Here is a 16,534-nt window from a genome sequence, read left to right on the forward strand (position 1 = left end):
GTGGGGTTGCTACTTCGGCCATCAAAGTGTGTGTGTGTGTGTGTGTGTGTGTGTGAGAGAGAGAGAGAGATGGTGGGCACTGAGTAACTGTATGTCTGGATATTGCAGTGGGGTTGGAAGAAGGTTGATGCAGTATTTGTCGTCCCCGCGGTGCCATTGGGAGACAGAGCCTTGATCTACAGAGAGCAGAATTAAATGCATTATAGATTTTCTCATTTCATGGATGGCTGCTTGCTGGAGGGAGCTACAGTCTGGCCCTGAGGTGCAAGACATTCTGCTCCTCAGGACCAAAGTGTAATGGAGATTCTTCACAATCTGAAATAATTCAATTAGTGCATATTTTTTAAATGCATCTGTCATGAAGGATTCAGTGTTTACAGTGCGGGTGTCTTAGTTAACAACAGCTTGAACACAATCGTATCTTGTGTGTTCACAGTGAATTAGGAAACGTGGATTTCATTAAAACTCATTTTACAACCAATAAAAAACACCACACATGCTGCTCTGTGTGTTTTGGCCACTTGTGAACGGCATTTGAATTGTTTTAAAAGAAATTGGCCAAAACCAGCAGGGAGCAAAGAATTACCAACATAATTATTGATATTGTTTTCTGAAATAAGGTAGTTTTGAATTGTGTTAGAAATTAAGAGATTAAGGTATTTTGATGTTTGCTAATAATGCTAATAGGGCCCTGGAGAGCAACACAGGACATCTGTTATGTTGATTGTTGAGAGCATGCAGGAAGAGAAGATTCAAGATATCAGAACTGCTACTAATTTACACTATTAGCACAATCAGAAATTAAGCTCAAGGACCACTAACACTAATACACTGACTAAATGTAAATATGATGTAGGACTCCACTCAATCTTTTAGACATTATGCATTATACATTTGTAATGTATTTCCTCATTATCAGCTTAGAAAGGAGATGAAATGTGTCATGCTAATTGCGGAAAAGCAAAGAATTCGCCTTTTGGGCCCAAATCTCCTCCATCCGCTCATTGGGAGTTATCAAGGGCCCTGAATTATACGGAACAAGTGAGCGATTTGGAAGCCGGCTTAAAACCGGCCACTCAAGTGTTCATCCATTTAGGCGATTCATGAACAGATGTGCAGTACATGCCTCCAGTCTCCATGGCTTTTACCCACAAACATTTCACATAGCTGATAGTGTTCAACTATAACAACTGATACCAATGAAATACAATATGTGAATCATTTAAAAAGCCACATGAACGTACAAAGAGGCAGCAACAAAGACTTAAAATGCATTTCAGTCAGGACCACTTTGTCAAAAAGAATCTTTATTTATTTGCACAAGTTTCATTTGGCGGTATGGTACTGTTCTGGGACTCCCTGCTCTTCCACGCGCTTGCGTGGAAAGCCTGCAATGAGCCATCATGAACGGCATAAGCAGGGAGCGTAGCAGCAAAGAAAAACCCCAGACAGAGCAGAGCAACCAACAAGAACAATGGTAAGGTACATAACAGATGACTGGAGGAGCTGGGGTGGAGGTGGGTTGAAAACGCCGGCAGAGGAAGCAACGAGGGAGGTCAGGCTAGAGCAGTTTAAATAGCGCGCTCTGAATGCAATTTCCCAATAGGAAGCGAGCACGAGGAGATCAGCTGAGCCGTCAGCTGATCTCCTCGGTTTTGACAGCTACGCTGTTGCTGCTGATTTAGAGCTTGACGTCGTGGCCTGCCAGAACTAACGCTACGCTTGATGCTTGGAGGCAGCTGTCACCAATAAAACTGACTGACATGTCTTACTGTTGTATTGTATTTGTATTTGTTTATTTTCTTAAAATAGACATAAAATAGGAATAAAAAACAACAACAAAAACTGAAATAATCAAACAATTAGACATTCCAAGCAATATTTGCACAGCAATGAAAATCATAAAGCAAAATTGAAATGTCCAACAATTTCTTTTTCTTTACAGCTCGGAAAGGAGTGAGAAGAAGAATAACTTATTTACTCTCACCCCTTCTCCATAACCCTTCTTCCATATTAATAATTAATTCATTAATAATAAGTATTATTAATATTAGTACCATTGCTTATAATAATAATAATAACAATAATTATAATGTATCAATTCAGTGTATTATCAATTACATACTATATGAATTAGACCATAGACACGTAGACGTACCCTAGACATTTTTAGACATGCATACAGACATATGTATACATACAACTGATATACACATACAAGTCATATGCATGAAGTAACCCAAAATATAAGTAAATAAATAATAAATAAACATTAACCCCTGTTTGACATCCATCCCCTTCATCCCTGTACCTTGCGAAAAAGGTTTTTATTTACATCTATTCTATGGACTAACACTACTAGTAAGTTATTACATTTAAAGATGTCTAAACACAGGACTAAAACAAGTCAGTTGAGTGTAAGCAGATGAATAATAAACACTTATTTTTAATCATATTTTTTCTTTCCATTAAAACTGTGCCTATGCCTTTAAAGCAATATGCTTAAATAGGAGTACTGGGATGTAAAACATTTCATTATAACATCAATAAAACTTCATAAGTGTGTTATTGGGGTGCAGACATTGTCCTGGTACTTTGTGGAAAGCAACTCTGACTCTGTGGTCAGGGGTAAAGTCTACCACTAATGGCCATTTTTTAACCATGCTAGCGTTTTGTGTCAGTGTGAAAGAATGCTAAAGTTGCACGGTCACTGCGATCTGTAGACAGCATTCTTTGATGTGCGCATTTTAGGTCACATGGTAAGAGTAACGCACATTGGTCCTTTGGCCTGTCAAACCATACTCACAAACCACTGTACAGTGGTAATTTGTTCTTATTAAATCTTTACCAAATATAATTGGTTATTTCTGCAGCTACAAGTTGAATAATCTTGTTATCATAATAAAGGTAACACTTGGAGATGAATGTTGATCCTGCGGTCAAATTTGCGCGAGTAAGGCGGAGTGAAAATTCCCTGTGCATTTAGTTTGAACATACCTTTATAAACAGTCTATAATTGCTACAACATTTCACATTTTTTTTGTTCAAATCTAAAGCACTGCAGGGGATCTCAGAGCAGAAATGTCCCACAGCTAAATCCATCCTGTGAATGCTTTTATGGTGAAAAGTGGCCCTTGTGTTTGCTATTGTTGCTCCCAATCTGTGGCATCATCTGCTATTCCAAAGTCAATCATATGCAAAATGTCAATATAGTTCGACTAATAGCTTGGGGACCTTTGTTGCATGTCGTACTCCTCTCTCTTTGAGTTATCAAATTTACTCCTATCCTACAGTTCGTTGTTTTAAATATTTGAACAAATGCTTTTTCTTCTGGTGAGTGCAGGTTTCTTAAAATTTTTACTAATACCTGCAGTTAAATTAATGCAGTCCCACTTTACTAAAGGTGTCCTAACATGCTTTAATATCTATATTTCAATTTTAATCGTTACTTTCTGAAATGTGTATTCCTGCTTTGTATTGCATCTTGTAACTGCCGTTTTAACATCGGTGCTAAGTTTAGAGAAATGGCTGATGTCCCGTCTGTATCCTCTTCAGCCTCGGTATCTAGATGGCTGTCGGGGCCTCTGCAGGGATGGATGTTAATGTCTATTTCTCACAGCAGGTTTATTTGTTCTTGTATCAGCAGGCAGTGTCTTGCAGTGGCTGAGTGTAATTAGCTCTCCTCCTCGTCCTTCGGCCTCAACCGTCTCTCCCTCCACACCACGGTATTTGATTTTGGTGTGAATGTTTTTCACCTCATACAGTCTCTAGTCTCTTCTGTGCTCTTTCTTTCTTCTGCCCCTCCTCTATCTCTGTCTGGCACACACAGGAACCCTGCTCAGACTCTCAGAGATTTCTGTGTCTGCAGATATACTGAAGATTGATGACAGCTATTCCAGAGCATCGTCTTCGTCTTTGACACCCCCCCCCCCCCTTTTTTTCATCTCACTCTACACTCTTGTCGCTTTCCCTTCCTCTTTGCGCTCTGAGGAAGGTCAGTCTCTCTTACTGTGGTTAAACTAGTCCATCTGTCTCTTCCTGCTTTCCTGTCCAGCCAGCCTTGGGCTAACTGATGAATCTCTCACACCTGCAGTTGTTTCAGAGATGATTCACTGCCACTGCTGGTGTGCGTGTGTGAATTATTTCCTTTCCCATTCACGGGATCTTTTTTCAGGCCTGTCCCTGTGCTCCATAATGCAATTTAACTGTGTGTGTGGCTTCGCTCACATGGGTGAATTTGTATTGCGAAATTTCCTTTTCCCTTAATTGTACTAAAACAGGATTACCTGGGTTTTTTTTTTTCATTTCTGCCTTATTAAGCTTTATTGTGTTGCTTTGTCTCATTCACATTTGGACCACATCCTAACTTATTCTATTTTTGGCAGTGGGTGCTTTTGTTCCCTGTGTGCGTGTGTGTGTGTGTGTGTGTGTGTGTGTGTGTGTGTGTGTGCACGCATTTGTCTGTTTTCCAAGCACGTTTGCATACGAGTGATATACTGTAGTTTAGAATTTGTCAGACACAAATATGAGTTCTTCTTTGCAGAGTGCAGTATATAACAGAGGAGCAGATGGTGGGCGTGAGCAGATTTCTGAGGTGATTGAAGTGTGCAGAGAAGATCAAGGGCTTGGCGCACACACACACACACACACACACACACACACACACACACACACACACACACACACACACACACACACACACGCAAACAGACCGTACCAATGACTGTAATCCCAGTTGAGTTGCAACAGGTTACTGAATCGCCATGACAAAAAGTGATGAGCTCCAGAACAAAAATAGAAAAGAGAGCATGACAGCTGGATGGTCATTTATTTTAAAGGATGCATTGACTTTATATACATACATGAACCTCTGACTACTTTAGTTTGGCATTCACTGGTGCACCCAAATTAGCAAATTTGCATGTCAATTCACTTGTCCACAATTTCACACATATGCATAGAAAGAGGTTAACACATCTGCTATTCATATATGCGTCACAGAGCTGCTTACTGTGTCATCCTAGCCCATGGCTTCCTAATGAAGAATAGTGCTTGTGTCACTGCATTCAATATTGTAGTTTGGGTAAAACCCAGAGTAGATGGTTAGGTCTCATTTAGAGTTGTGAGTGCTACAGTGTTTTAACATCAGACATGTGACATCTGTAGACTGTTGACCATAATAGACAAAGTGACTGTGAGATCACTATTTAGTCAGAGTTTGCATGTCAGGGTCACAGACCGGAGCAGTTGGAGTCAGGCTGACGCTACTGGAAAAAAAGGTTAGCTGCCTGTGAGTGAGCGTGCTCTGACACAGCAGCTGCTGTCATTGAACTATGCATACATGTTGCGTTGTGCACCGGAGTTCATGAAAATATCCTCCAGTGAAGCAATGTTTTGAAATACCAAGGGGAATCACATTAGGAGCACTCTACTGTGACTGAAACCACTTCAGACACAAATTGTATTTGTGTGCAGAAGATTGCTCTTGGTTTGACTGAGTTACAAGTTATAGGGGAGGGAACTCAACCGCTGGAGGTCAGAGGTCATTTTAGGCTTTCTACATATGTAAACGCTCCTGCGGCATTAATGGACGGTAAAAGCAGGGGATATAGTATATTGTGTTGATCTCCGATGCCAAGGGACACTGACCAAGCGTCGATATTTGACGAGCTGAGAGTGAGAATTTGTTGAGCATGCATAAACAGTGATTACTCACTTCTTTACCATGCAGTTTCCTTCTTTCTGGCAGTCAATACAAATGTCTCAGAGATCTCAGGTAGGCCTAGATATCAGCTGCAATATCCAAGTTTGGATCTGAACATGTTGTGTCTCAATAACTATCTCTCAACATCAAGATTCACTCTATTGTTCCACACTGTAGGACATTTGGAGTGAACCCCTTCCAACAACAGTGGTTACTTGGCAGTTCTTTTCCATTTAAGGTGCAGCTGTCAAAAGCAGACAAGACAAATCATACACAGGCGTGACCCCTGATGGTGTATGGCGCTACATCAACAATGATATTTTCGACGATAAAAGAGATTATACATTTTACAGTGTGTTTTGAGACATGCAGCCACCATAAATTATTAGATTTCACTTTCTTATGTGAAGTTGTATCTGTTATATGTGACGTTTACCTCATTGCTGCAACTTGTGCTGAAACTGATTTGGTGCAATACAATATATATGACAGAAGAGGGCACTGTTGCCTGACAACTACTCACCTAAGGGCCTGTTTTAGCACTGAAGTGAGCAAATACATAAGATGCGGTAGCTGGCCGGGGGCCTGCTCTGTGTGGTTTTGGTGTAGGAATTAACTGCACTAAGGACGTGACTTATTTCCTTATTTTGCTTTGTGGGTCCTGGCAATAGACCATACCAGGAGTAGTGATTGCAGGATGAAATATGTCTGCGTGTGTGTGTGCGTGTGCTTGTAAAATGTATTCTTGCTGACATGTGCTGTGTCTATGTTTATGAGTGACTTGACTGTAGGTTTGAGTCTTTTGCATCTGGCTTTCTGTACTTTCCTGCATGGACATATGCAGAATGCATTTATACGTGTGTCTTGCATAGGCAGACGGGTTAACCCCAGGAATGTAGTAGCCTATAGAGCAGGAGGAAATGATTGTACCACATGGTGCCACTGCTACTACCGGGCGGCTTTGCCCCTCCCTCCCCTCAGTTTACTTACGGCTCTGTTGGTTCAATAACCTACAGTGAGCTTATTAGGATTATATCATAACCATGAAGAAAAGACAACAGATAGTAAGATTAGGAGAGTAACCCCATGAAGAAAAGTGTTTGCTCATTGGCTTAGAATGCAGTAATACGGGTAGCAAGTATTCCTAACAAATGTGTGTTTTTTGTCTAAAAAGTAGAAGACATTTCAGAGTTTCTGTTGAGTTCAGTCGGTGGGAATATGTCACAGATTTAGTCCTTCTTCATAGTTATACACTAGTCCACACTGTGTGCACAAACAAGCAGAAGATCATTTATTTAGGAATTATATTCAGGTTTGAAAATTTGTTTTTGTTTCTAATAGAGATTAGATACGAGAGAAAATGACTGCAATAATAAATGTTTTTCAATGGTGCCTGATTTAAAAGGGGACTGTTGTAAATGGGTCTGTCTGTATGTGTCTTTGTACTCTGGCTGGTCATTAATCTGAACTATCAGATAAGATGTTTCTAAAGAGAGAGAGAGGCAACCAAAAGATCACTCTCAGACTGATGGGTGTGGCGTGTCAGAGAAAGAAAGAAAGAAAGAAAGAGAGTGTATAAGGCCACAGCACTTGAAAAGACCTTGAGTTTGATGATGGCCATACTGCAGCCCTTGTAAATTGTAAAGGAAGCTCATAATAGACTTCTTATCTGGGCTGTGGAGACAATGAAGCCTGTGAAGAGAGAGGAGCAAATAAAGGGAACGGGTCTATGAGGGGGGGTGACTATTCCATACCTGTTCAAACAAGAGCCATTAGGCTTTGGCAGGGAGGAGAGAAGGCTGTGGTGAAATGAGATTCAATCCCAGGTGGAGACGGATTCAGAAATAGTTTTGTTTCTTTTTTCTAATTCTAATTTTTGTAAGTCAAAACTGTACTTGTAGTCAATACAAGTTAAAATCTTCTTGCTTCTGCTTGCCAGTGTGCTTTATAATACTCTGAAGAAGGCATGTCTTGAGTTACTTTTTATTTACATGTAGACACGCACAACCAAAACTGGATGAACATGAAGAACAATGGATGCTATCAAAATTGTTTGCTTCAATGCAAATACAACGACAAACATATATAGAGAGATGTGCTTAAGATTAAGAATTGATAGAATGGAGATGGGTGCAGTTTGTGGGACCGTAGTTTGTAAAATGCGACACTGTGGAAAACAAAACTTAACAACACTGCAATAAAGCAATTCATATTTTAATCAGAGCTGAAGAGAGAGGCAAACAGGGTAAAGGTGACCAGTGTTGAATGTTATTGTCATCTCTGTGATAGGTTGAAAACACCAGGCTGGATCATTTCGGATCATATGAAATGCAAACACTCAGCAGACACAGTATTGCAGATTCAGTTGACGCATTTATTTTTTCAGGAAACAGTCCTGGCCTTCTTAGGACCCTATGATTTCCCCGATGCTGAAAACGCGGACGGAATCGCAGAATCCTCCATAAATGATTGCACATACACTTGCATATTTATGCACATTTGTATGCTTTCTGAATGACAGGGAATTAGAATAACAACTACTAAAATGGTTCTTCAGTAAATGTATTCATTTTGATTCATCAACCACATAATAAGACACAATTTGATGCGCTAAAGTTGTAAAACACTGAATTTAGGAAAATTCAATAGGAAACACAGAATTTAGAAAAATTAAAACAGGAAACACAGAATTTGGAGAAAAAAAATAAACAGAATCTGGAAAAAGTAAAAACGGATTTCATAGGGCCCTACCTTCTCTTTGTATCATCAGCACTGCATTTTGCCAAACTTCATGTGGTTTATAATTATTGTTGTTATACATTCTGGATTAACCTTTCCCTCAACAATCACTGTAATCAGAATGTGTCTCTTCGATCACTAGGGGGCAGTAGAGACCAAGAAAAAAAAGCTCTAATACAAATGACTGGATTTGCCATTTTTGGGTTCACTAATAATTTACGTGCCTGAGAGTCCGTTTATGTCATCAATAGAGATAATAACAACATTCAGTGCTGAAAGTTGTGCTGAGGGTTTTTTAACCTATTCAGTCACATGGAGATCAGTTCATGAAAATCAGTTTTGTAAATCAACCAAAGATGGAGAGAATACAACACAGTGACCACAAACAGTAACATACAGAGGCAGACAGGCTGTGTGTGAGAGACAATCTCATTCTGCTTTGTTTTTATGCTCTCCTCATGTGGATTGAATGACATTATTATGATTTTCTGTAATGGATTCTGCCAGTGAAATATGATGATATATGGAGGGAGCGGCCTCTTCTCTACTTGGACTAATATCATCTCTCTCTCTCTCTCTGTCTTTCTCTCTCTCTCTCTCTCTCTCTCTCTCTCTCTCTCTCTCTCTCTCTCTCTCTCTCTCTCTCTATATATATATATATATATATATATATATATATATGAGAATGTGTGTGATTCCAGATGTGCATCTTAACAAGCGCAAATATTGCCCTCTCGGAGACTGGAAGTGGTTTGTTTCTGTGATTATACAGTCCTGTTATGTGATTCCTTCCATAATCACCTCATAAAGCCCTTCCCGCCCTCTACCAGTCACCCTTCCTCCAGTTCTTTCTCCTCCTCCCCTGCATCTCTTTATTCCATATGGCAGCACCCACTTGCCTCTTGTCTGTTAATGTAGTGCGTCCTCTCAACCTCCAGACCCCAGTATGGTATGTGGATGCACCTGGCCTATAAGAATGAGCAATGAGAGAGAAGAAACTGTGGAGCGTGTAGTGGCTCAGGGCACACGGCAGCCATTACGGGGCTAAAGCACCGCCAGCGTGCTTGATGAGGGGGAACAACGGAGCCTCGCCCTGGGACACTCCATTAAACTCCCCCTCTTTGTCTTTCTGTCTCTAGCTTATACGAACACACATAGAAACACACATACAATTCCATATGGGTCTCTGGTTTGGTCCTCTTAAATTACCAAGTGTCATGTCTTTTACCTCATGTTATAGGATAACCCATCACCGGGGCAATAGTGTCAACAGCACCCGTTTCTCCCCCATAGTCCAAGCATTGTTCTCTCCTTATTGCTCTTTCTTCACCCCAATACGTTTTCTCATAAGCACCTCTCAAGAGGCAATACATTTAAAACCTTTCTAATATGCAACAGGGGAAGAAACAGCCTTGAGCTATTTGAGGTTATTGAGGATCAAATCTAACAAAACTGCCGAGTCTGTATTTCAAAGACTGAGTTAAATGCAAAGAAACATTTAGGGGTCTTTTTTTTTTTTTTTTTTTGCAGAGTATGGCGCTCAACTATACTCATAAACCTCAAAGATAAGACCAAATAATAATCAATGATGAGCTTCTGAGAAAGGCTCGGCGGATCACCTTGCATAGCTGTGGATATTGATCATGAATGATGCTTGTTTGCAAACAGTAAAGCCAGGGTTGCTTAATGCAGCTCCTTCATTACACCGACAGTATAATTTTTCAGCAGTGAGTCGGACACTTTTCCCACAATTTGTCTAAATAAGAAATGGGCCATGAAAATATGTCCCTATATGCCAAACACGCTCCTTGCAACTGGAATGACCTGGGCTGAGCACCCACCCCTTCATGTGTTATTCGTCTGGAGTTATTAGCATGCTAATGGGTTAATAAAAGTCTTCTGGTCCTACGTTGCCTTTGGAATTGAAATATGACAAAGCACTTTTTAATGAGGATGTGCTAGTGTTATTGCTTTTTATTGGACTCATCTTTCATTGTAAAACTTTTATTGAAAAACTTTTGCAATTTTTTCTCTTCTCTCTTTTTGAGACAAATAATTGAGTTCGACCAAAGAGTAATCATAGATTTAAATGATACTTTTAGGGACAACTTTGATAAAGATAGCATGGGAGAATCCGGAACACAGCTTCTCAACAAGGAATTGGAGGGTTGCGGTTTGGCTGCATTCATTTTGAATCATTTCATGTTTTTTTTTAATTTGACATGTGACCTAAAGCCTATAATAACTTGATTTTTGGGTGCAACCTAGACCGACACAAACCTGCTACCTTTGGCTATTATAGTTATTACGGCTAACCAAAATATATTCATACTCATCAAGCACTTCAATTTACGGATCCCTGCAGGAATATGGACTGACTGACTTTTCTAACCACGTGTTGTGTTTAGGCTTAGGGTCTGTTGAGCCAACTGAGCAGAGCCTGTCAGTTTGTTAACAGTACAAAAAATACAGTGCAATATAAATATTAGGCATCATTAAGGCATTGGTAAAGGAAAAGGTATTTTCTACCGTAATTAATCATGAATTAAATGTACCATCCATCCGGCGGATCATCTGACAGAAAATACACGCATGGAGTTGCAATGAACAGGTGCATTCTGGGTCTAGCTAAAATGATCAAGACCTATCTTCCGGCAGTGTGACGCCTTTCTGGCTCAAAACCTTACTAGATATTAAACTCTATAATAATTCCAAAATGACACCAAGCTATATCATAGAACAACTTGACACATGGATTTTATATTTTCATCACTCATGTGGTACAAGCAATGCTTTTCCCATATTTTGTGCATACTGGCTTTAATATAAAAAAATAAATAACTTTATAATGTTACAGCACAGGGTAACAGAGGTTCCAGTGAGAGAGAAAAAAGACATAATGATCTCTTTCCTGTCAGAGGAGAAAGGCATCAAAAATGCAAATTGCATTGACTCGTATTCAAATGCATCTCTGCAAACCGCAAAACAGATGAGACTTGAAGGCTGTAACAAATTCTCAATTCAACGCTGGACAGCTCACATTTCTCCTGAGGTGACATCCTCAATATGATACTCATACATCTGTGATCCTAACAGCATTTGGCACGCAGAAATTACTTTTCATGAAAATCAGTGAGGTCTGTGTGGACTAGAAAGTACCCAGAACAAAAATAGCCAACCGGGGCAGAAATATGTGCTTTCTTTGTGCTGTTAATCATCATCGGATGCGCTTATTGATTTGATGTTGGAACAGTGTTTGGTGTGGGTGGGTGTGTGTGTGTGCGTGTGCATGTGTGTGTGTGTGTGTGAGCTTATTTTCCTGTGCTTACAATGGGGATGTGCACTAATTGTGTGTGATAAGGAGATATACTTGTGTTCTGGGAGAGCTGTAAGAATGCAGAGGACATCAGAGGACATCAGTGTGTTCGTGCAGGCCTTATCATCATGCTATGTTTCATTCTTAGAGAACAGTGCAGTAACAAAATTGCCCCCATCTACCAACACAAGGTGTTTCTCTCATCGTAAATAATAAAAAAAAGCAAGCTGACTGTCAAGAAACCGGCGTTCTTTAAGTTATCGGGTATAAATTGGATAGCACAAGACATGAGAAATATGTGCGCTGACACGGGCTAAAGGCTAAATGGCCTTCCTTTGACACTCGCTGAACTTTATTTTAAGTCATTATGCTCTAGAGAAAACGTATGATGCAATATCTGACCATAACTCGGCAATAATACCACAAGAAAGAGCAGTGCTATCTTAGTTCCACCTCTCCCTCTTACACGCTTACCGGCGTTCCTTTCTATTCACAACTAAATAATTCTCTATCATGAGTCCACCTGAGTGAGGATGGGTTGCTTTGGGAGGGCTCAGCTTGACTCCGAATTCTCCACTCATGAAATATTAACACCGGGGTTAAGAGCAGCAGAAGCGTCGATCCTGACCATGACTTTGAGAGTGCAGCATTTAAAGCAGCTCTGCTGGAAAGCATGACATGACAGGCATGTTAGCAAGGTTCCACATAAAAGGACACAGTGGAATTTGCATCGTAAAGCACTGCTAGTAGCTCTCTACCAAATAAAGGGGAATGAATCTGTGTTTGGCATATCAAACCGACAGCCTTAGGTGAGACACGCAAATTCCTGTACTGTGTGTGTGTTGAGAAGCGAAGGGCCAGAGAGGTCCCACCACAGCATCTGCTGGCTCAACAGCCACTCAGGCCTCTAATGAGGGTCTCCACCACAGAGCACACCCCTGTTAAAGACATAACAAATTTGTTGAAATGGCTGCCTGCTGTATTGTTTCTGCCATGATATTGTCTTTGATGTAGCGTATGTGCGCGTGAGAAAGAAGAGAAAAGGATTCATTGTGAAAGCTGTGATTACAACAGACGGATCGTGCACGTACTCTGATGTAAGACAGGACAAACCGTTTGGATTTGAGGATTGCCTTGCTAATTGGGATTGTGTAACATGACAGCCGAAAGCAGCTTGTCATACACTTTCCTTTCAAAAGACCTGAGTGTGACCCGAGTTTTTTTTATTTATTTTTTTGCTTGTGAAAGCTACCTCATTTTATCTGGCAGTTCATATTCTTTCTAACCTGATCTGCCGGATGGTTTTTCACACAGAAACATCTGAGAAGCTGTCATTGGAAACTGTTTGGAAAAGGGCAGTCACTTTAAAAAAAATACTTGACAGGTGATTGGAGGAACCATCTGTCAATCAAAATCTTGTAGAAGCTAGCCAGAAGAAAGGTGAACATCTTTTCCATTGAGAAAAGCCTACAGTGCTGTTCATTGTCTTTCATTACAAAATGTTACAATATCCAGTTGTGATATGACTGATGCTGTTGCAACTTCCATGCTAACCTCTTTGGGAGCTGCCATTGTTGTTTTGAATGAACAGTGGCCTCTCATTGTTGTCTTGCACACACCCAAACTGCCATTATCAGTTAAATAGTCCAATAAGTTTGAATGAATAAGTTTGATAGCTCAATCCCTCCTACTTGTTCTTTTCTATCTATCTCCCTATCTCTCTCTCTCTGTGCTCTCCGTCCTCTTTCTCTTCTATCTGAACTCAACCACATTCACTAGTGTATGCACATGTACACAAATGGCCCAGTTTGGCCAAAAGTGGTCTATTGTGTTCCCCCTCTTATCCAAACCATCTGGTCATTGTAAGGCCTACTACTGGAACCAGAGCCAAGTGGCCGAGAATTTACAACTTTGTGCATTAGACACGGGTGTAGGGTGTCGGAGTGAGCTGCAGCCTGCTGGATAAATAATGACTCTGGGCTATTCTTAGATAGGTTAGGAAACAGTAATTTTTGTGGAAGTTAATGTCTTAGCTGCAGAGACAGAGTAGAGTAGGTCAGGGTCACAGGGCCCCAATTTTACCCATTTTGTCAAACGCTAGGAATCAGAACCAGGGGTATATGGAAAATGTTATGTTAGGAGAGGGATCAGAGGTGAAATAGTTTGGAGACTGTTAATAGAATCAGCAGATGTTATCCCAACATTTTAATGCAGCAATTTCATATGGTTATAATTTCTTCTATTTGCGTAGTCTAGTCGTTTACCACAGCCATTTCTATTACATTTTGAATCTTATCTTATAGCAGCATTAATAGACTGGAAAATGAACTCTCCATGTGAGATGGCATTTGAATGTACAGTATGGTCGGTGTAGCATCAGCCAATTAAATAGATAACATTATTTCATTATTATTATTAACAGTAGGTCCTGTTAGCAGCAGATGTATATGTTATACTGAGATTACCAGTACAGTATGGTATTAGCTGTCACAGCAGAAATTTAATCTAACACGTCACGCGTGTGTGTGTGTGTGTGTGTGTGTGTGTGTGTGTGTGTGTGTGTGTGTGTGTGTGTGTGTGTGTGTGTGTGTGTGTGTGTGTGTGTGTGTGTGTGCATGTGTGTGTGCATGTGTGTGTTAGTGTGCATACAGTGTACTTCTTTATTTTATTTAACAAATTTGCTGCCCACAGGTTTCCATAGTGTAGTGGTTATCACGTTCGCCTAACACGCGAAAGGTCCCCGGTTCGAGACCGGGTGGAAACAACATCTTTCTTTACTTAATGCTTATCTTATCTTATCCTAAATAAATAAAAATCAATAGTACAACAATCAGCTTGAAACATTTAAGCTGAGCCACGCAAGATTGAAGATGTCCTTGCTTACTGTCAATTGTGTTAAACTGTGGCTCCTTGCAAAAGGAAACAACTCTGTAGTGTGTAAAATCGTAAAAATAAAATCGAAGTGGAAGCCAACTCTTTGTTTTTTGTTTTTTTGTGAAAAAGGAAGGATTAGTCTCAACTACACGGCAACTAAACATTTGTTAAAATGCATTTTTTGGCCCACATTGGGTGTTTATAATAGGTTGAGTGAAACCAAACATTTCAAGTTACCATCATGGCTTTTGCAAAAAGTCAACTTTAACACATTTCAAGAACATTATGTCAAACGCACCCATTTTTCCATGAGATTAAATCATAAACTGGATGAGGTTACTGGCCTTTCATCTCACCTTGTCAAGGGTCATGTCGTTGATTACCATTTATCTTAACTGGGTCAAGGTGTGCTAAGCAGCAGTTTATTGTGATGAAACAGGCTTTGGTTTAAAGAAATGATCTGTTTAGTGACAAAGCACAGAATAAAACCAAGCCTGCCTTCACCTCTCTCACCTCAATTATTTTCTCCCACCAACCTCCTGAGTGCGTCATCTCCCAACACACACACACACACACACACACACACACACATTCACACGCACTCCAATTAGTTCCTTCAACACATTTTCTATCGCCCCTTGACCCCTTTCCCTCCTCGCGTATAAAAATGTTGTGACCTAGCAGTCGTATAAAATCTGATGTAATCATAAATTAGAGAGCAAAACAGTCTAGTGTGTGTGTGAGAGGACTTTTATAGAGAGTAACAAGAATTATTTAATCAGCGAAACTAAAAATTAGACTGAGCCTAGCCTCATTTCATTTCTCGTGATGTTGTGGCCACTCTTCGCACAAGATAAGCTTTGCATGTAGTTTTGTCTTGTTTTCACACTTGGCCAACTTATTACAAGATACTTAAAAAGCAAAAAGTATAGAAATGGATTCCATGACTAATTCAGAGGATCGCATTCAATTTAATTTTCTATTCGAATTTCTGTTGATGTTATCAAATGAGTTAAGGAGTTTATCAAAGTTTTCCTATCTTTTTTTACAAACAACAAAAACCTTTGATCTCCAAACCCCAGGTTTAGCCTGATGTTTGTTGCTTCTTGTTCTCTTGTGTCTACATACCTTAAATAATGTGCATGGGATGGAAATGTGACTTTGCTTGTGGAAATAAAGATTCCTTGTTTAAATAGGAACCATTGCCTTGGTTGTTTATCGCTATTATTTTAGTTTGCAAGTGCAAGGAGTAGTAATTCAGGTGACATGTCTTTGCATTAGAATTATGATTAAGATCATGTGTTGGCTTGAGCAACTAAAATATGTTTTGACATCCAGCAGCTGAACAGGCCAATAGCTACTATGGGAGCCGTTTTCGTTTTGGGAAAATTATTATTAATTATTTTAACTCTATTTATAGTCATGTTATTTGTCATTATATATGTTTACGAAGTAAAAAAAAAAGAAAAAAAAAGAAGGGACCCCGGGCTTCCTCCGGGCCGGGTCACTCCTCTTCTTCCTCGGTTTTTCATGGGGTCTTCCATTCTTAGTCTGGCCCCTTACCTGAGACCAATTTGCCATGGGAAACCCTAGCAGGAGCACAAAGCACCAGACAACACAGCCCGCAGGGTCATAGGGACACACAAACCTCTCCACCACGGTAAGGTGATGGTTCCTGGACAGGTATTTGATTTGATATTTGGTTTGTTTGTTTGTTTGTTGTTTTGATGTTGTTGTTTTTTTGGTGCACCATTCCTTGAAGTACTACAATACCATGTTGATTCTTGGAGTGGACGGAGCAAGCCCCTATTCCATCTATCTAGTCCAATCAATTTAATATATGGTCCCCGGGTAGGGGACGTATCTTGAGGTGTTTTTTAAATGGCAAAACCTGACCTCCA

Source organism: Eutrigla gurnardus (genome assembly GCF_963514095.1).
Source record: "Eutrigla gurnardus genome assembly, chromosome: 1".
Classification (NCBI taxonomy): domain Eukaryota; kingdom Metazoa; phylum Chordata; class Actinopteri; order Perciformes; family Triglidae; genus Eutrigla; species Eutrigla gurnardus.